The sequence below is a fragment of the Benincasa hispida genome, chromosome 1 (genome assembly GCF_009727055.1).
Source record: "Benincasa hispida cultivar B227 chromosome 1, ASM972705v1, whole genome shotgun sequence".
Taxonomy (NCBI): Eukaryota; Viridiplantae; Streptophyta; class Magnoliopsida; order Cucurbitales; family Cucurbitaceae; genus Benincasa; species Benincasa hispida.
This window is the reverse complement of record NC_052349.1, coordinates 37,066,221-37,087,162: the sequence shown is the minus strand read 5'-3', so window position 1 is coordinate 37,087,162 and position 20,942 is coordinate 37,066,221. Positions and strand designations below refer to the sequence as shown.

Below are 20,942 nucleotides of genomic sequence, written 5' to 3'. Positions count from 1 at the left end.
ATCTGAACCTGAACTGTTGAACAGACTTCCCTTATGACACATGCTTTCTTGGAGAAGACACAGCTCCAAAAACCTATTGTTGAGATGAGTTACACTAATAATCAACGAGGAGGGATATAGGAAAATTACAACCGCTAGAAAGGTCAAGGCAACAAGCAGAGCAATTTGGGGATGCCTCTTGAGGATGTAGTGAAGAGCCTAGGTCAGACTACCTTTAATATCCAGAAGGACCCAATGCAGTTTTGGAAGGTGACTAGTGCTAGCATCGAAAGCATGGCCACCCAAATCTATGAGTTGGCCAATGGCGTGAGCCATCTGATACTCTGTTCGAGAAGCTTCCTTCCAATCTAAGCATAACGTGTAGATGGTGAGTGCTATAACTATGTTGAGTTGCAATGAAGTCTCTCCTACATCGCCTACTACACAGAGGACTGAACCTAGAGAGTTGGAAAAAGTAGATGAAGTGGAGGTGGAACCTAAAGCACCAGCACCGTATAGATTTAAATTCTCAATCCAACTTGAAATTTAAATTCCTATGTTCATATTGCTCCTTTTCTTTGCTGGTTAATTGTTACTTAGAAATGTGAACGAAAAGAGAGGGTGAAAATGGTCCAATCTTCATGAGATCCCTCCTGCAAAAGGCAATAAGGTATAAGTAGAAGTGAAGGAAAATAAGTTGGATGTTTTCTATGTCGTGTGAGATAGGCACTATGAACTAGGAGTTTCAATCTCACATTTTGCATCCTGCTGATTTTTGGGTGCAATTAGTTGTTCACTCTCTTGTTAAGCTATTAGGACTTGTAAAAGATGTACTAACTAAAATAAATGGCTTAACTTATCCTTCAGATTTATATGTGATTGATATGAATCACAGTGGAGCTAAAACAAAGAGGAGTGGCGAATAAGATTAACAATGCAGCTAAAAAAGAACAAGACAGAACTCAAATGCATAACCCAGGAAAGAATATGTAAGGATTACCAAAATGCCCTTGGAAGCTCTCACCAGAACAGTGTGCGACACCACACGGTGCAGCATATATGTTTGTCGATTTTCGGCCAATCATTTGGTCGTCGCTTTCACTTTCTCTACATCAATCGTCTCCATTTTTCCTCTTCGATCTATACTTGTGGTCTCTAATCATTATTCATCAGTTTGAAGGATGATTATGGGCTAAGGTAATTTGTTCTAACTTAGATTCTAGGATATTTCCCTTTATGTTGTTCTTATTGAAATCGTTATTCACAAAAACTGAATTAAGATTATTATATATTCTTTAGATTGTCTGATCTATTATTCCTCGGTTGTATGATTTAACACTTTTTATTTATATTTTCCATGTCCCTAAATTATAAGAAGCAAAGTGTTAGGTTATCTTACAAAATTGTGTGTCAACAACGATTGGCATTGTGTAATTAACCTAGAGGAAATCAATCAAATATTTAATGACGAAATTTTCGTTTAAATGTTCAACTTAATACTACCCTTAATCTTAATGTGATTAGACTCTTTGTTTAATATGGATTCATCTACTCACTTCCGGCTAATTAGATATTTAGTTGAGTTAATTAGTTACTCTAATTAATTTGGTTATGTGTAAACAAGAATTTGAAATCAAACCTCTTTAGGGTTCAATGAACCAGTAGATTGATTAGGAAAAAGTTTGAAACAAACCCAAGCTACAATTTTTCATTCATAATTCTCTCTTCGGTCTCGTATATTTTGTGTACATTTACTTTTCATGCAATTTTATTACAAGCAAACCAGAACAAAACCCCTAAGTTACCACAGGCTATGAGCATTTTAACAGAGAAACTCATTAGTTCTTTGTGTATTCGACCCATACTATCGCTACTACAAAATTAAGGTTGGAACAGAATTATATGATTCATTGAAGGATTCAACACCTGATCTGACGATCGATAATTTATTACTGAAAGTCAATTTTTTTCGAGTTTTGGACTTAAATTTTATCTCGGATGGATAATATGTATATATGCTCATACGTGATTAGCTTTTTAATTGAACAAAAGAATTATAATTTTTCACACGTACTATTTTTTGTGCTAAAAATATTTGTGTCATTTATCATTGTTGATCAATATATAGCAAAGTCAAAAACTTATGAAATGTTTACTAACATTAAAAATTATGAAATAAAGAGTAAAATTTTCAAACTTTTTTTTATAACATTGAAAATCACTACGAAAAGTAAGGAACTTTTAGTAATATCGACTATAATAGCATGCATAAAAGTGATATGGTATGTTTGTTGTAACATTTTTTCATGACTATAGAATATGCTATTAAAGACTAACCATAGTCTTTTAGCTAACGCCGAGTAAAGTTTCCAAATTAATACAATTATGCAATTTAAAAATTTTCTTATAACGTTGTTTATAGTGTTGAAAAAGTCGCTTGCACCAACATTTCATAAATGCAGTATAAAATCTAGGATATCATTTATCTTAGAACTTTCGTATTTGATGTCAATTGTCAACTATCATTCATACAATTCACCGGTGTAATGTTATGACAACATTACGTTTGATGTTAGTTTTAAACTTCCATAATTGCAAACCTTCTTGAACTACATGTCTTGATGTTGGTTGTGAACAGTAATCATTATTGGACAAACATCGTTATTGTAATCATATGGGTTTCATGATACAGTTTAAAGTTGTCATCCTTTTTTCTTATTTATTTTTTTCCTAAATGATATTACCACCCAATGCCGAAAAAATTAATATACTTCGTTGTAACCCACGGTTTAAATGGTTGATTTAGTGAGATATAACCATATAACTTATTACTTAAGGTCTCTTTTCATATGAGTTGTGGACTTGAAATTTACCTCCCAATAATAAAGATGCACACAAACATACATACTCTCATAGGTGATAAACTTTTCAATTGTACCTACTATTATTTGTTCTAAAAAATATTTGAATCGTTTATCCTGGTTCGATATATACCAAAAGTTAAAAACCTAAAATTGATAACTTAGAATACAATATAGTACTTGATTTCATCAATATATTCCAAAATACTTTTGGTCAATTGAAAAATACTAATGAGATGAATAATGTGTATAGTTGGTAGTGGATTAATTCTTATTGTACAACAACATTATAATATTTGATATGTACACTGCTTTGAGATAAGAATATATTTGTTGATCAACATATAAAAAAAGTGGAAAAATTTAAATTGATAAATTAGAATATAATGTAGAAAATTGTTAGGATAAGAAATAAAAAAATTCGTTGATATCAACACTTATAGGTCCAATACATAACTCTATAAATGTGCAATTACCATCGAGGATTGACAATAAAACAACATTATAATGTTTTGTTATTCAGCTTCAAACTATCAACAATCACAAGTTAGGATGAGTAGTTCTGCGGCGGTAGAGGTCCCTGAAGAAGAATGCAAGTGGATTCCAAGTGTTGTCAATGTGTATGCAGATGCAATGGGAAGGTTTGCAGTGGTAGAATCTAAAATTCTAGAGTAAAATTAAAGTTCATTTAAACAGTAAACAACGTTATAAAGTATTAGTGATTTATTTCTTGGTTCGATTGAAAATTCATTGCATAGAATGTCACACCCCACCCGAGCCAGCCTCTTGAGTTCGAAGGGAGGCGCGACGAACGACAGATACCACTCTTTTTGTAATACCTACTGCCCATCTAAACTTTTTTACACTCATAAACTTTAAGCCAAGGATATAAACAACAACTGTTTGACTAAACTCATTTTATTAAAAACAGTGCAATGTTTATACAACTTTCAGGCTTAACTACAAAGCTTACAACAACAACTCTAAAACTGGATGTGTGGCTGTGGTGTGGCAGACCTTGACCTTAGCAGCACCCTGGATCTCTTCACCTTTTGCTACATGGGAAGAAAAACATGAAAGAAAAGAATGAGCTTCAAGAAGCTCAATGAGTGGTAAGCAACTTCTAAAGTCTATTTCAACTCATAATAATACAAGCATATCACAACTACGAGGTTAGTACTCAAACCTCAGCCTTGAATGAGTCTGTTCTACCTACACACACGGTAGATAGTTAAATCGATACTGGTCATAAACGCTTATTCTCTTGCATTCCCTATGTGCACATAGATTCCCGCTTATGGTGTCAGAAGCTAGGCCTCTCGGTCCTCTGATCATCCCGTGAGGTTCTTCTCCTGGGTTCAAGAACTAGGTCTATTAACCCTCTGACCATCCAGATTACTCATTCACAACATAATCATATACATATACTCTAAAATATATGCTTAAGACTTAAAGGAAATTACCGCTCACCTTGGTAGGGTAGGAACCTTTCTCTCCTGAAATTCTTTGGTTTCCTCAGGCTTCCTTTTGAACCCTAAATTCCATATTCAACTTCAAGCTTAGATTACTAATATTTCCAGACCTTATTTTGAGACACTTCCTTCTACAAACATGTTTTAAAATGTCTCAGGAAGCTTACCTTAAAAGCTCAGCTTAGAACTTTTCGTGGTTTGGCTAGAATCCTCAAATCATCAAGACTAGCCCAAGCAAACCTAAGAGCTTGACCCTTCTATCTTTTCCTCACTCTCCAGCCTGATTCCTTGGAGCTTCTTCTCTGACAGTCCTGCCTTGAAAACTAGACTCACCGAGCTTCCAAGTGGTTTTAGAATCACTCAAAATGCACGAGTAGTCTAGGTGAACTCCTCGTCCCAAATTGATGTTACTTCAGGACCTCACTGTCCGATAGCATCTCCCCATCTTGGAACCATCTGATTAACGCATAGCTTCCTCCGAATTTTCTCTCAAACACTCTTCCTAGTATCCTTTGAAGGGGATTTGTGTTATGAACTGAAGAGACATTTTGTGGTTGTATTTATAGACCTTAGGAACCGATCTTCATCATCTCTCAAGGCCTCCAACGCATGACACCTCCTACTTAGAAACTTTTGGAGTGTCTGCACCATGGCTCGCCACCACTTACCCTCCATTCCATTCACCTACTTCCATGCCACTTCCTACTTGCATGGAGTTTGAGTTGTCTTCCTCATGCATAAGTCTTATTTGCATGAAACTCTATTTGTCCACCTCCTACTAACTCAAGCTCAACCTCTTCTTGGTATAGCCACTTGTCCAGGTGAATCCATAAGCCTTGTGTACCACAAGCCCCATCAACGCATAGACATTTCACTATGCGCCCACCATGGCTTGGCCCATCATCTAGCTCATCGTCTAGCTCTTGCGCTCATTGCATGGTTCATCGTCTAATAATCGCTCGTTGTTGCTCATCATCCAGCCCTCTCACTGTCGCTCATCTTCTAGTGCCTACACTCATCGCAAAGCTCATCGTTTAGTGATTCTCGCTATCGCTAATTACCTAACAATCTTGTTTTTGCTCATCGTTCAACGCATAGCCTATTTCATAGTGCCTGCACCTATCATGTAGCGCAAGGCCCATCATCTAGTGTAAACCACGAACCGTACTTTCCCTACCTAAGTATGTTAACTATGTGATTACAATGTTAAGCAGGTTTACTTATGAGGAATGTTACATTATAGGGAAAAATTGAAGAATGAAGGAAAAGAAGAAGGGGAAATTCTAAGTGTTGTGTTCAAATGCCTTGGGTAAGCTTGTGAATTTAGCCGAGAGTGCTTTTGGTAAGCCAAATTCTAAATCTTTATGAGATATATTAAGTTTGGGATTTATGTTGAACAAGGGTGGAAGAACACTATTCAGCATAATATGATTATTATTATTTTGTTACTAAAGGCAGAATGGAAGTATGGAATTAAATAATTTTGTGATTATTTCAATAAAGAAAAGAAAGGAAAAGAGAAAAAGGTCCAAGTTGGTGGGAAGGTTTAATTGGGATGAGGGATCACTCTTTCTTCATTTTTATTGTCTGCATACCTCCTCCTCCAAACCGAAACAAGTGAGTGTACTTCAGCTAGGCATCGAATTGGAGAAGAAGAAGAGGGTTTAGGGTTGAGTGGGGTAAAATTTGAAGAAAAACTTGGGGAAATTCAAAGAAGAATTGAAACTGTTCTAGAATTCGAGTAATCTGGATAGGGTATGATTTTCGAAGGATAACAAGGTGTAGAGACGGAGTTTGGAGCTGAATATTTGAGGTTAGTTAACTTATTTCTTAACAACTTTTGTGAAGGATGCCTAAGCTAAATGTTAAGGGAAACAGATGAAATTCGAAGAAGAATTGAAGATGGTCTGGAATTCGAGTAATCTGGAAAGGATATGATGTTCGGAGGATAACAGGCTGTAGAGATTGAGTCTGAAGCTGAAATTTTAAGGTAAGATAGCTAACTCAATTATAAACACGTTTGTAGAAGGATGTTTCTTGAAATGATTCTGGATTTTGAGTTATAAATTTTTGAAGTTGAAACAGGAATTTGTTGCGTAAGCAGGCAGCTGTTTGGGAAGATCAAGGAAGTAGCTCACCCAAGGGAGAGAGAGCGAGATAAGGATTGTGTAAATCTCGTTGGTCACTCAAATCTCGTTGATTTTTTGCTTAGTCTCCCTAAAATTTATACTAAGTCTTGCTAATAATGGTAAGTCTCGCTAAGAATGAAAAATCTCGCTAGTTTTGTGCCAATTCTCACTGATTTTCATGCTAAGTCTCACTCATAAGATGATCTCGCTAGTGATGATCTCCTTGGTGAAGATATCACTAGTGATGATCTCCTTGGTGATGATCTCACTAGTGACGATTTCGCTAGTGCTGGTCTCGCTAGTGATTATCCCGCTAGTAAGGGTCTCGCTAGTAAGCAAACTATTTGAAGCAACTTGATGAGAATTCTAAGGAATCTAACAAGGAATTATGTTGCTTCAGAACAAGAGGAGCTAGGAAAAGCCTACAAACTGTTAAAAGCCCAAACGAATAGTTTGTGACTAAAATAAACTTAATATTTTCAATGTTTTGTGTGTTGGAAGGTACCAATGCACAGCGGAAGTTACCAAGATCCATAACCACTCTAATTTATTAATTTTGGCAGAAAAGAAAACATGTTTCAACAGAAATAAATGGGTTTCATGACATACCTTTGAAGAACTTCCTCTAAGGTCGAAACTAGCTGCAAATCTCCTCTGAATCTTGTTGTAGACCACCCCAAGATCGTCTCTACTATCCTCTTGGTACTCTAGATTGAGTAATGGGACTCAAAATAATCTTGAATTAAAGGAATTTGGAGAATACTCACAGCAGCAACCCAGCAGAAGAACAACTTTTTCTCTCGAATTTTTCTCAAAAAAATTTTCGGTTGTATTACCTTCAAAACACTCCAATCTCCTCAATATATTGCAGACATTCATGCAAAGAGATTTGTTGCATGAGATGTAGCTCATGCTTGGAGTTAATAAAGATTGAAGAAGTGGGTTATTAGTGAGCTACTTGGAAGAATACAATGGTAAATCCAATTTTTCCAACTTTGTGATTTTTCTCTTCTTTTTCAATTTTAATAAATTGATTTCATAAATCAATTTTATTTAATAAAATTGAAAATATTATTAATTTTACAAAATTACTTTCATAAATTAATTTTCTTAATAAAATTAATAAATAATTATTTAAACAATTTAAATAATTCTAATTAANAATTATTTAAACAATTTAAATAATTCTAATTAATTTAATATCAAATATCAAATTAACTTTTACACAATTCTATCTTCAAATATTTAAATCATATTTAAATATTATTTCTCCAATTTCATTTAATTCTAATTTGAACACTTTAAATTAACTTATCATGCTATTCTAGATCTTATCCATTTACGAGCTAGTAGGGGGACCTCGCGAACCTACAGATCATGGGCTCCAACGATCCGAGATTAATCGACTAAACTCATTAGACCGATCTAACCCGTATTCGTTAGCTAATGGTTGATTTCACTAAAGCCCATAGCTGAACTCCCCTCATTATAGATATATTATGTCCACTCGATATAACCATGATTAGTAAGTTAACCCTTCACAGGTTTCTCGTAATAACAGCTGAGTCGAATCTCTGTTTTATCCCCGAAATTACCTCTTGTTCGTTAAGTCCCACTGATCTCCTAATGAAAAATTAATTTGTGATCCAATCAACAAATTGAATCTCTCTCAGGCCAATGAGAAGGTGAGGCCTCTTGTCCAAGACCCAGAATCAGCACTTGAAGGGAACGTCCTCTCTACTAACCCTAATCGGGCAGGAGTGAATTCCATATTGCAGTCTATGTTCCCAACTATTCATCCGGTCTTACCCCAAAATGGTAAGCTTATTGAGCAGAAGCAATTGGTCTACTCTCACCGATTGTAGATCAAAGGATAATCCCGAACAAACAGGAATTCATTGTTAGCTCCGGATTAAGGTCGAGTTACCTAGGTCATCGCTTTGAAATAGTCAGTCTTAAATAGTAAACAATGTTATAAAGTAAAAGTGACTGGTCTCGTGGTCCGATCTTGCACAAAACTCATTTGCACAAGACACCCCTATTCCTCATGTCCCAACATGAATGAATTAGGATCACTTCATTTGTAGCACTTTACAACTCTTTGTAACAACTACAGAGTAGGTCGTATCCAATAGTGTTACCAGAATAAGGCACCCAATCTTATTCATATACTATAGATCATTTTGACTATTTACTCGAACCTGATCCACTTGTATGTCTCGACATAAAGTTCAAGTACTCATGTAATTGTCAAGGGACTTAGGTTTATTGGATTTCTAAAAAACAATATATTCAATAACAACTTTATTGAATTTTCAAAATAAGTTCTATACAACCACGAGTTTTAGGACATAAAACCTAACAAACTCCCACTTGGACTAAAACTCCAGTGGTAACTTATATATTCGATATATAAGACTGAGTTTCTGAGTTATATAGAGAAATACAATAAACTAGGGCATCCCATACTCATGATTTTACCATTCAGTATCTCATACCTGATATTTCTCCCATGTGCCCTAGGTTATTAACCTGGTATTTCTAGTCTTACTAGGTGATTCTCAAACACTTTAGCCAAGAGAATCATTATAAATATATTAATGTACAATAGGCTTCTTATTAAATTATATGGGGAATGCATCTAATTCTCAATAATGGCCAAGAAGCACACTTTCCTCCCACTACATCGAGGTACTCTCAACTCTTTGATTAAGATGCATCTAAACTGCCTTAACAATTCTTGTAACAGTTAGATCTAGAAATCTTTAAACTTATTATACTTCGATCTTAGCCGTTAAATATCTGAATATTTGCAAATGACATTTAACAATTTGATTCTTAACAGAAGTTTCTATGAGATAGAAAAAACATATTTTCTAAAAATGAACATTTCATTTAAAACAAAAATATGTACAATATGTTCATTACAAGATTAAAAACAAGTAAATACATCTTCAGCATAAACTTTTCCCACTAGATGAGCTGAGTAAGTGGTCTCCAAGAACTAAGTACCCTGTTTACCTTTCTCTGCTCTCTTCTCTGCAAGATATTTGGGGCAATTTCTCTCCAAGGACGTTCCTCTCTTCTCAGCAGAAGCAACATTTACTTCTAGTTCCAGACCCTTAGTTCTCAACATAGTCTGGAAAGCCTACAACTCATTCAATAGAGTTCTCAAGTTGTATTCAATTTTATTCATCAATGCATTGGTACAAAATTGCAGAAAACTCTTCGGAAGAGATTCTAGAATAAAACCAACTTGGCTTCTCTCATCCATCATAGCACCATTTACTTCAGCCACATTAAAGTAGACCATCATGTCCAAGACATGTTCACGAACATTGGTCCCCTATTTCATGTGACTATTGTAAACGTATTTGATAGCACCATGCCTTATGGTCAAGGATGGTTGTCCAAACATCCCTCTCAGAGATTCCATAATCTCTTTGGCAGTACTCATATCCTTGTGTTTCTTTGCTAAAACATCAAACAGGCAATACCCATATCCTTGTGTGACAAGTTGGTATCAGAGCATAAGATTTTAGGAATGAGAGGGAGAGTTCATGCATAAGTCTAAGTCTCTAAAGTGCAAGTCCTTAATATGTGTACATTTTATAGGTGAAAATGCGGAGGCAAAGTAGCAGACAGAGCAAGTAGGTAGGAAACAAGAATACTAAGCCTATCGCTAGAGGCCCCGAGGTACAAAGAACCCACCGGGAAGAAACATGAAGGTAAGAGATCCAATGAGTCAGGAAATGACATCTGAGAGAGAGTCTAGTACTCCTCAGGCATAGGTAAATCCTCAACTAGAAGATGAGGTTTTTGACAGAATAGTGCAGAGGTTGGCAACCAGTGTAGACTCAATACGGGTCGACCCAAAGAATAAGTATAGCATTGAGAGGCTTAAAGCCCTAGAGGATGTGACATTCGAGGGTACAACAGACCTAGTTGAAGCCGAGGTATGGCTAGATATAATTGAAAAATGTTTTAACATTATTGGCTACACAGAAAACATGAAGGTAGAATTAGCTACATTCCTACTGCAAAAAGGAACAAAGAAATGGTGGAAGGTAGTATCTGCCAGACGAGTGAGTATGGATACGATGTAATGGTCTGAGTTTAGAAAGACCTTTGAAGACAAGTATTACCCCAGCTCCTTCAAAGATGCGAAAAGGGATGAGTTCCTTAGACTGACACAGGGAACGATGTTAGTGGTAGAGTACGAGCAGAAATTTACAGAATTATCACAATATGCTTTGTCGATTATTGTTGAGGAAAGGTAGATGTAGAAAGTTTGATCAAGGACTGAGGAAAGAGATTAGAACTCCGGTGACATCTACGACTAATTGGTTAAACTTTAACCAATTAGTAGAAACAGTGAACGGGTGGAGCGGAGTCTAGCTGATGATGAGGAGTTACAAAGAGGTGGTGAGGCTGTAGTGGGGTCGAGAGATAGAGGATCTCGACCTTCAGTTATAGGTCAGTCTAGTGGAAGCTGATTCAGGGGTATGAGTTGAGCGGGATCCAGAAAGAGGAAATCGAGACCCACGGCCAATACAGTCAGCCGACCAGAGATGCCAGAAACTGGTGAGTCTATAACCAGTATGGACGGGAAATCGATGTGTCCTAGTTATGGCAATAGGCATCTTGGAGTGTGCTACAGTGGAAGAGGGGCATGTTTCCAATGCGGCCAAGCAGGGCATTTCAAGAAAGATTGTCCCCATGTGAACAGGGAAGCCCCAACAGCACAACAGATCATTTCTCAAATAGTTAATCAATCGAGGGGCGCCGAAAATTGAGGTGAAGGATCAAATGGTGCCAAGCAGAAGGGTGTCGTAGGTCGACCCAGCAGTAGGGGCGAGTGTATGTCGTGAGTGCACTTAACGGCAACAGAGTCTCTAGATGTTGTGACCGGTAATGTGATGTTATGTAGACAGTCTGCTTATGTTTTATTTGATCCTGGTGCCACACATTCATTTATATCCAGCATGTTTGCATCTAGTATAGATAGCTTGTCTGAGCCTATGTCTGAAGAGTTATATATCTCTACCTCTATGGGAGATGTGATAATAGTAGAGGAATGTTATAAACATTGTGATGTGCTGATAAATGGTCAGGATTTTTATGTTAATTTGTTTCCATTAGATTTGCTAGAGTTTGATGCCACCTTAGGAATGGATTTCCTAAGTAAATATCATGGCTTAGTGGACTGCTATAATCAAGAAGTAGGGTTCAGGAAATTATATAGTTAGGATGTAATCCTGGTAGGAAGCAAGAGATTAACTGCAGGAAGTCTGATATAAGTAGTGAAAGCTATAAAGCTACTAAGCAAGGGATATAGGTCCTATTTGGCTCATTTTGAGGTTGCTCAGGGGCAGAAGCTGAAACTGGAAGATGATCCAGTGGAAAATGAGTTCCTAGATGTATTTAATGAGGAATTATCGAGATTTCCACCCTATAGAGAAGTGGAGTTCACTATTGACCTAATTCTAGGAACTGTTCCCATGTTGCAAGCACCGTATAGAATGGCACCAGCTAAGTTTAAGGAGTTGAAGTTGCAATTGCATAAATTAATTGACAAGGGATACATTCGACCTAGTGTATCTCCTTGTGGAGCTTCGGTGTTGTTCATAAAATAAAAAGACGGTACACTTAGATTGTGTATCGATTATGGGCAGCTGAATAAGGTAACGATCTGGAACAGATATCCGGTACCGCATATTAATGATTTATTCGATCAGCTAAGAGGAGCCACGGTGTTCTCAAAGATAGACCTGAGATCAGATTATCATCAGTTGAAGGTGAAGGAGGTCGACGTTCCTAAAATCGCATTCAAAATGAGATATGGACATTACGAGTTCCTAGTAATGCCATTCGAACTGAAGAATGCCCCTACGGTATTCATGGACTTGATGAACAGGATATTTCATCCCTATTTGGACCAGTTCTTGATAGTATTTATTGATGATATATCAGTATACTCTAGCAGTAGGGAGGATCATATGACCCACTTGAGGATAGTATTGCAGACGTTGCCAGAAAAATAATTGTATGTTAAGTTCAGCAAATGTGAATTCCGGTTAGATCGGGTTGTATTTCTTGGTCGTGTGGTTTCAACAGCAGGAGTAAGTATGGATCCTCAGAAGACTGAAGCTATAGTAAATTGGGAGAGACCCACAAATGCCTCTGAAGTACGTAGTTTCCTGGGTTTAGCAAGCTACTACAGACGATTTGTAGAGTGTTTCTCGAAGATAGCCCTTCCACTGACGAATTGGACGAGGAAGGATTTGAAGTTTGTGTGGACTTCAGAATTTGAGCAGAGCTTTCAAGAGTTAAAATGGATACTAGTATCTTCTTCTATACTTACTTTACCAACCCCAGGTAAAGAATTTGAGATTTATTGTGATGCATCCCGACAGGGACTAGGATGTGTGTTGATGCAGGATGGGAAAGTGATTGCATATGCATCTCGTCAGCTTAAGAAGCATGAGAGCAATTATCGTACACATGATCTAGAGCTGGCAGAAATTGTATTAGTAAGCTGTGGAGACATTATTTATTTGGAGAGCATTACAGAATATTCACAGATCACAAGAGCATTAAGTATATTTTTTTATCAAAAGAAGTTGAACCTGAGGCAAAGAAGATGGATAGAGTTGATCAAAAACTATGACTGCTCAATTAAGTACCACCCTGGTAAGGCAAATGTTGTAGTTGATGCATTGAGCAGGAAATCCTCCGAACCCAAAGTAGTCCTTTGATCGATATCTGGAATGTTACGCCAGAAGTTCAGGAGTTCTAGAACTGCCCTAGCAGTAGGACAGTGAGGAGGATTGATAGCTACATTTCAGGTAAGACCTACTTTAATGGAAGATCTTAAGCAGGATCGGTTGAAAGATCCTGATCTTCAGAAGATTGCAGATGATGTAAGTAAAGGAATCAAAACTGACCTCCAGTTGAGAACAGATGGTGTGCTAGTAAAGGAAGGAATAATGTATGTGCCTAATAAGTTGCAGCTTAAGCAAACTATTCTAGAAGAGGCGCATAGTTCTGCTTACGTTATGCATTCAAGAAGCACCAAGATGTATAGAACCTTGAAGAGATCATACTAGTGGCCTGGGATGAAGAGAGACATAGCAGAATATGTAGATCGATGTTTAGTCTGTCAACATGTGAAACCTGAGAGGCATAGACCAGCAGGATTACTAAATCCACTCCCAATGCCTGAGTGGAAGTGAGAGCATGTGACAATGGACTTTCTTTTTGGATTGCCTAGGATGCCCTTAGGATATGATGGCATTTGGGTGATAGTCGATAGACTGACCAAGACGGCCAAGTTTATACCAGTAAAAGTTACCTTTACGTTGGACCGTCTAGCTAAGATTTATGTAGACAAAATAGTCAGTCAGTATGGAGTCCCAGTGTCGATAGTGTTAGATCGAGACTCGAGGTTTACTTCAAAATTCTGGCCTAGTCTGCAGAAGGCTATGAGCACTAAAAATAATTTCAGTACGGCTTTTCATCCACAGACGGATTGACAGTCGAAAAGAACTATACAGACACTTAAAGATATGTTAAGTGCATGCGTGTTATAGTTCAAAAGAAGTTGGGATACGCAATTACCATTGGTCGAAATTGCATACAACAACAATTATCATTCAAGTATCGGAATGGCTCCCTAGAAGCATTATACGATCGATCTTGCAGGACCTAGTATGTTGGAACGAAGTTGGAGAACGAAAATTATTGGGTCGAATTAGTTCAATAGACAACTAAGAATGTGAAGCTTATCAGAGATAACCTTAAGGCAGCTCGCGATAGACAGAAGAGTTATGTGGATAAGCAAAGAAGAGAATTAGAATTTAAAGTCGGAGATCAGGTATTCCTTCGATTGTCCACATAGAAAGGAATTCTCCAATTTGGGAAAAACGAAAAGTTAAGTCCGCAATACATCAAACCATATGAGATTGTGGAACGAGTTGGCCCAGCAGCTTATAAATTGCAGTTACCTCTGGAGCTAACTCGTATTCATGACGTATTCCATGTGTCAATGTTAAGGAAGTATGTGCCTGACCATATGCACATACTAGCAGAACAACCAATATAGCTCAAGGAAGATTTATTATACGAAGAAGAGCCTATCGAGATTTTAGACAGGAAAAACCAAGTACTCAAGAACAAGACGATACCTTTGGTAAAGGTATTATGGAGAAACCATGGTATTGAGGAAGCCACCTGGAAGCTGAAAAGCAAATGAAAAGAAGTCATCCCCAACTATTCAACTAATATCTTCCAGGTAAATTTCGAGGACGAAATTTCTTCTAGGGGGAGGTAAATTTTAAATCCCAAACCCTACTTTCCCTACCTAAGTATGTTAACTATATGATTACAATGTTAAGTAGGTTTACTTATGAGGAATGATTGTAGGGAAAAATTGAAGAATGAAGGAAATGAAGAAGGGAAAACTCTAAGTGTTCTATTGAAATGCCTCGGGTAGGCTTGTGAATTTAGCGATAGTGCTTTTAGTAAGCCAATTTCTATATCTTTATGAGATATATTGAGTTTGCGATTTATGTTAAACAAGGGTGGAAGAATACTATTAAGCATAATATGTGATTATTATTTTGTTATTAAAGACTGAATGGAAGTATGAAATTAAATAATTTTGTGATTATTTGAAATAAAATAAAAAAGGAAAAGAGAAAAAGGTGTAAGTTGGTGGGAAGGTTTAAGTGAGACGAGGGATCACTCTTTCCCCATTTTTATTGCTGACATACCTCCTCCTCCAAGCCGAAACAAGTGAGGGTAATTGAGCTAGGTATCGAATTGGCGAAGAAGAAGAAGGTTTAGGGTTCAATGGTGTAGAATATGAAGAAAAACTTGGGGAAATTCGAAGAAGAATTAAAGCTGGTATGGAATTCAAGTAATCTTGACAGAGTATGATGTTCGAAGGATAACAAGGTGTAGGATGGAGTTCGGAGCAGCATAATTGAGATTAGTAAGTTAACTCGTTTCTTAACAACTTTTGTGAAGGATGCTTGTGCTAAATGTAAAGGGAAACAGGTGAAATTCGAATAAGAATTGAAGCTTGTCCAGAATTCCAGTAATCTGGACAGGATATGATGTTCAAAGGATAACAGGCTATAGAGATCGAGTCTGGAGCTGAAATTTTAAGGTAAAATAGCTAATTAAGGAAATTTCTTGAAATGAGTTATGGAATTCGAGTTATAAATTTTTGAAGTTGGAATAGGAATTTGTTGCGTAAGCAGGCAGCTGGTTGGGATGATCAAGCAAGTAGCTCACCCAAGGGAGCGAGAGCGAGATAAAGATTGTGTAAATCTCGCTGGTCAATCAAATCTCGTTGATTTTCTGCCTAGTCTCGCTAAAATTTTTACTAAGTCTCCCTAATAATGGTAAGTCTCACTAAGAATGAAAAATCTCGCTAGTTTTGTGCCAAGTCTCGGTGATTTTCATGTTAAGTCTCGCTCATAAGATGATCTCGCTGGTAATGGTCTCCTTGATGATGATCTCGTTAGTGACAATCTCGCTAGTGTTGGTCTCGCTAGTGATGATCCCGTTAGTAAGGGTCTCGCTAGTATGCAATCTATTTAAAGCATTTTGAAGAGAATTCAAAGGAATCTAACAAGGAATTATGTTACTTCAGGCCAAGAGGAGCTAGGAGAAGCCTACAAACCGTTAAGAGCCCAGACGAGTAGTGAGTGACTAAAATAAACTTAATGTTTTCAATGTTTTGTGTGCATAAAAGACCATGTGATTTCAATGATGTTTGATGATAAGGTTATACGTTTTTAAGCAACCAAGTTTTATGAATTGCATAGCATTTCTTCTCCAGCATGTGTATGTTTTATCGCATGCCAAGGTTATATGTTTATTCATTATAAAAGCTAAGTATCTATGATGAAGCATGCGTTTTTAGGGTAAAAGCTATGTTTCTACAAATGCTTTGCTAAGGGCTATGATTGATTGATTCTTAATGTATATGTTTTTTTCTTAAGTATGATATGTTTAGTAAGATGGATACTGAAGGTATATAAGGTATCCAAAAAGTACCTAAGGTGTTGACGATACTTAGAAACTCCACGTGCACGTAGGTAGTTCTGAATGAAAGGTTGAAGTATGGGTCTTCTTGGCCGTATACCAGCAAATAAAGGCCGAAGTATGGGTGTCTTGGCCGGATATAGATGTTGGGAGCTAGAGCGATGTATGCTCATTCTCAACTAAGGTTTAATGATGTTTATTGATGTTTAATGAGTTTTCTTCTCAGAAGCTTGATGTTATGACTATGTTCATGTTTTAAAGGAAGTTGCTTGAAATGTTTTCTAGTATGTTTACGTGTTTTATATTAATGAAAGACATGGTATGTCCTGATTCCCAGTAGTCACTCACTGGGCAAATAGCTCACAGTTTTCAAATATATTTTTTTCTTTCCCCAGGTAGCGATCAGATTCCTTGAGATTGATCCTGCTGCTGCTTGCCACACAAGACCCGACTAGTTGAAAAGAAACTAGGTTAACTATTGTATATATATGTACACTTGCTATGAGAAGTGTTAGGGACATGTCAGTGAGAAATGTCAGAGACTTGTTAATATCGTTTTAGGCCCAGCTATAAATATTTTATCTGTAGATATTATGTTATGGTTCATTAAGCATGTGATTGTATGGAAGTTAATGTTGAGCCTTCTTGATGTGGCCAAATTGTATAAGTTAATAATGTTTATAAGGTTAGCAGTAAAGGAGTTAAGTAAGTAAGTAAAGGGAGTAAGTGTTAGCGATAAGGCTAGTAACTGCTACCGTCATATCTTCTTCCAAGTTGAAAGGGTAATCTAGGAGAGGGTGTGACATCTAGTGCGTCTGCTTATCGTGTAGCACCATCATCTAGCACCTGCATCTATCGCCTAGCGCTATGCCCATCATCTAGCACTTCACCTATCGTGTAGCGCTCACGCTTACCATGTAGCGCTTCACGCATCATCTAATGATATCGTCTAGTGCCATCGTTTAGCGCTTCAAGCAGCTACAGGATCGTCTGCGTGCATGCTCCAACGCCCAGTGCCTTGCGCTCATTGTCTAGCTCTCTCGCTCTCGCTCACTTAGCCTCTTATTATACCAACGCATGAGAAACCTTTGGGCAATGCCTCTTACCAATGCTTCGGCCAACATACGTTCATACCTCACAAGCTCAACGCATGGTTGTCCTTGGCTTCAATGCTTAATCCCTTATAACCTCTACAAACCTAGTCCCATTAGAGCCTTATGCGTTAATGCTTCCTAACACTAAACGCATGGTTTCTTTTTGACTTGACACTTAGAAAAAATTTTACTAGTTAAGGCTCAACTTAGAGTTATTCAGCAAACCTATTCAAATACTTAGAATTTTCCTTCTTTTCAACATACGATTTAACTTAGTTAATTCCCTTAATTACTTGCTTAAGTAGGAAAATTGAGATCCAGGTTTCACATAGGATGCCCCCACTCTTCATGTCAATACATGAACAAATCAGGATCACTTCATTTGTAGCACCTTTACAACAACTTGCAACTGCTACGGAGTAGGCCGCATCCAATAGTGTTACTAGAATAAGGCACCCAACCTTAGTCATATGCTATAGACCATTTTGGCTATATACACGAACGTGATCCATCTTTATGTATCTACATAATGTTTAAGTATTCTTGTAATAGTCATGGATTTTAATTTATTGGATTTAGACTTTATGAATGCAATTTTAAAAATTCAATAACAACTTTATTGAAGAAATGAATAACATCTTTATTGATAATAGAATGTGTTTAACTTTACAAACTACGAGTTTTACGACACACAAACCAACAACAAGCTCACAAACGGATCAAATCTTAAAATAGCATAATGAGAGAATTTGAAACGTTCAAATTCGAATTAGGAAAATTATTAATTATATGTGATATAATTAAATGGATAATTATCGAATTAAATTGAAGAATTGATGAATATTTAAATATGATTTAAATATTAATTACATGAATAAAAATTCATATTTGGTATAGGTGTTTTATTTTAATATTTGATATTAAATTAATTTAATTAATTAAAAATTAATTTTAGAATTAATAATTTTTCCATTTTAGTTTTGAAATTAGATTTCAAAAATTAATTTTTGATTAAAATTCAATTTTAGTTTAGAAAATTAGATTTCAATATTGGAAGATTGTTTTTATAATTGAAAATGAATTAATATTTGATCGGTGCAAAAATAGGTGCTGTGAATTCTATCTTACCCAAAGCAAATGAAATTTATAATACTCTAACTAACACTAAAACTAGCACATAACAATAATGGAATAAAAGGTCAATCCCAAGAGAACCTCTATTAATTGGTCTGAAATAGACTAATTGAATTCCAAAATGCAAAAGATTTATGGGGAAGTTGTTTGTTTTAAAGAACTAGAAACTAACTAAATGAAAAGCAAGAATTGATATAGGAAAGGGTTGTTTTAAAATATAGAAAATTGAACCAAAATATTTACAAAATATAGCAAAATTTTAGAACTATCAATGATAGACATTGATAGACACTGATACACTTCTATCAGTGTCTATCATTGACATTGATAGACATTGATAGAAGTCTATCAGTGTCTATTAGCATCTATCGTTGATAGATCTAAAATTTTGCTATATCTTGTAAATATTTTCAACAGTTTTACTATTTGAAATAATTTCCCTATAGGAAATTTAGTAATGAGATAAATAAGAGAGATTATGAGATAAGATTCAATGGGAAATGAAATCTTGGGGATTTTATGTAAACTAGGCATTTCTATCATTGACTTAACAAAGAATCATGCAATTAAATTATTCAATAGTTCATTAAGAATAAATCACTAATGCTCTAATTAGCTAATTTAACAATTAACTCTAATCTAGGTCTTAATTGCTTCCTAAAGACATTTCACGATTAATCCCTAAATTGCATTAAACTCACGAGCTTTCTTAACTATGCCAAATCTTGAAATCAAAAGACTGAAAATTCAATATTGATTATATGAATATTCTAAATCAATAGGTTCTTTAAGAAAAGAGGAAAATAAGTCTATATTTTCTATCAAGATTATTAATTCTTTCAACCCTAATTAAAAATGTGTTATAGGACTATGTAATTTTTGCATACAAAAATTGATTATTCTTGAGTTGTCAATTCATTCTTAATCAATTTTATTCGAAATCTTAGCAAGAACATTCAAAAGAAACTAACTACATGAAAGAAATTCAAAGAAAAGTCTCAAGAAAGTGTCAACCTATATAATTCCACAAGAAAAAGAATTGCCTACTCATGGATGGTGAAATTCTTCAAGAATCCATTGATAGTTGCATAATTGGTACAAGGATTGAATACAAATTGACAGAATCTCTCCAAAATTTACAAGAATAGCTCTGTAATATCAAATTCTCTCTCTAAAAATTGAAGTTCCCTCCTTGAAATCAGGAAAATTTGGGTTTTTGTATTGAAGAAGGTAGCAACGTGCGACCTTAGGCTGACGTTGGTCCGACGCTCACTTGCGTAGAGGTGCATGCATGTTTTTATTTTTTTTCCATCAAGTTCTAGAGCATCGCAACGCTGCCCTGTTTTGCAGGTACTACCTGTCAGCTTTTAATGATAGACAAACAATGGCAGACAACAAAAATCTTCTTTTAGTGACGAACAAAAGATGTCAGTTGGTAAAAAAATCTGCACATCTTAAAATTTTCTTCCTTCTTTTCTTCTCTTCCTTTGATCTCTTTTGGTTAATTTGATTCCATTATGCTCTAAACTCCTCGAAATAGCTTTAAGCATGTTAGGGTTGTCTTTTACCAATAAAATAAACTTTTTAAGCAAACAAATATTATAGAATTTAGGGTTTTAACATAGAAAAAATAGTCTTTTACAAGATCTATCAAAAAACCTCCAACTTAAGTCTTGATCGTCCCAAACAAGTTGAAAACTAGAATTATGCACTAAATCAATCAAAATTTTATTGTTTATTTTTTATTCAAAGTTTCATTCATTTATTCAAAATTGATTATACAAGTTGCAATATTTTCATCTTCACATTCAAATTGTCAATACATTCAATTTTCTTACACAATGAATTGATTCTCATCTCATTTCTCAATAATCAAGGAAATAAGGATATAAGAAAGCATTTAGAAATTTAAAGTTTTTCTAACAGAAGGTTGAAGCTTATTTTGAAAATAAAAAGTCGTTTTCTTGCAAAATCGTAAAAGAAAAGTACCTAGTTTTAGTTTACTTAAAGGCCTAAACTAATAGAAATGAGACATCCAACTTTCAATTTCTCTTTATCCTACACTGGTCCGGTTATTGGTGTAAGATATACCTAAATTGCATTGGAGAGAAGCAATTGTAAGGCAAGGGTGCTTTTTTAAACTCATGCACACAAAATGTAATTAGCATTTCTTTTACATAAAGGGATAGCTTTCATACTTGCACTGCCGGGAACCTA

The 20,942-nt window shown here is 35.8% G+C and overlaps 1 long non-coding RNA gene across 4 annotated transcripts; it reads left to right on the top strand.

The window, feature by feature from the left end:
* The first annotated feature begins 3,347 nt into the window (after window positions 1–3,347).
* On the top strand, window positions 3,348–17,210 carry LOC120073487. 4 transcript variants are annotated; one of them, XR_005480763.1, is made up of 5 exons: window positions 3,348–3,491; window positions 3,599–3,672; window positions 3,795–3,952; window positions 10,057–11,352; window positions 16,893–17,210. It is a non-coding gene; the product is annotated as an uncharacterized LOC120073487 (long non-coding RNA). The 4 variants fall into 4 exon arrangements; XR_005480761.1 differs by having other exon boundaries at window positions 10,057–16,153; XR_005480762.1 differs by lacking the exon at window positions 10,057–11,352.
* Window positions 17,211–20,942: the final 3,732 nt, after the last annotated feature.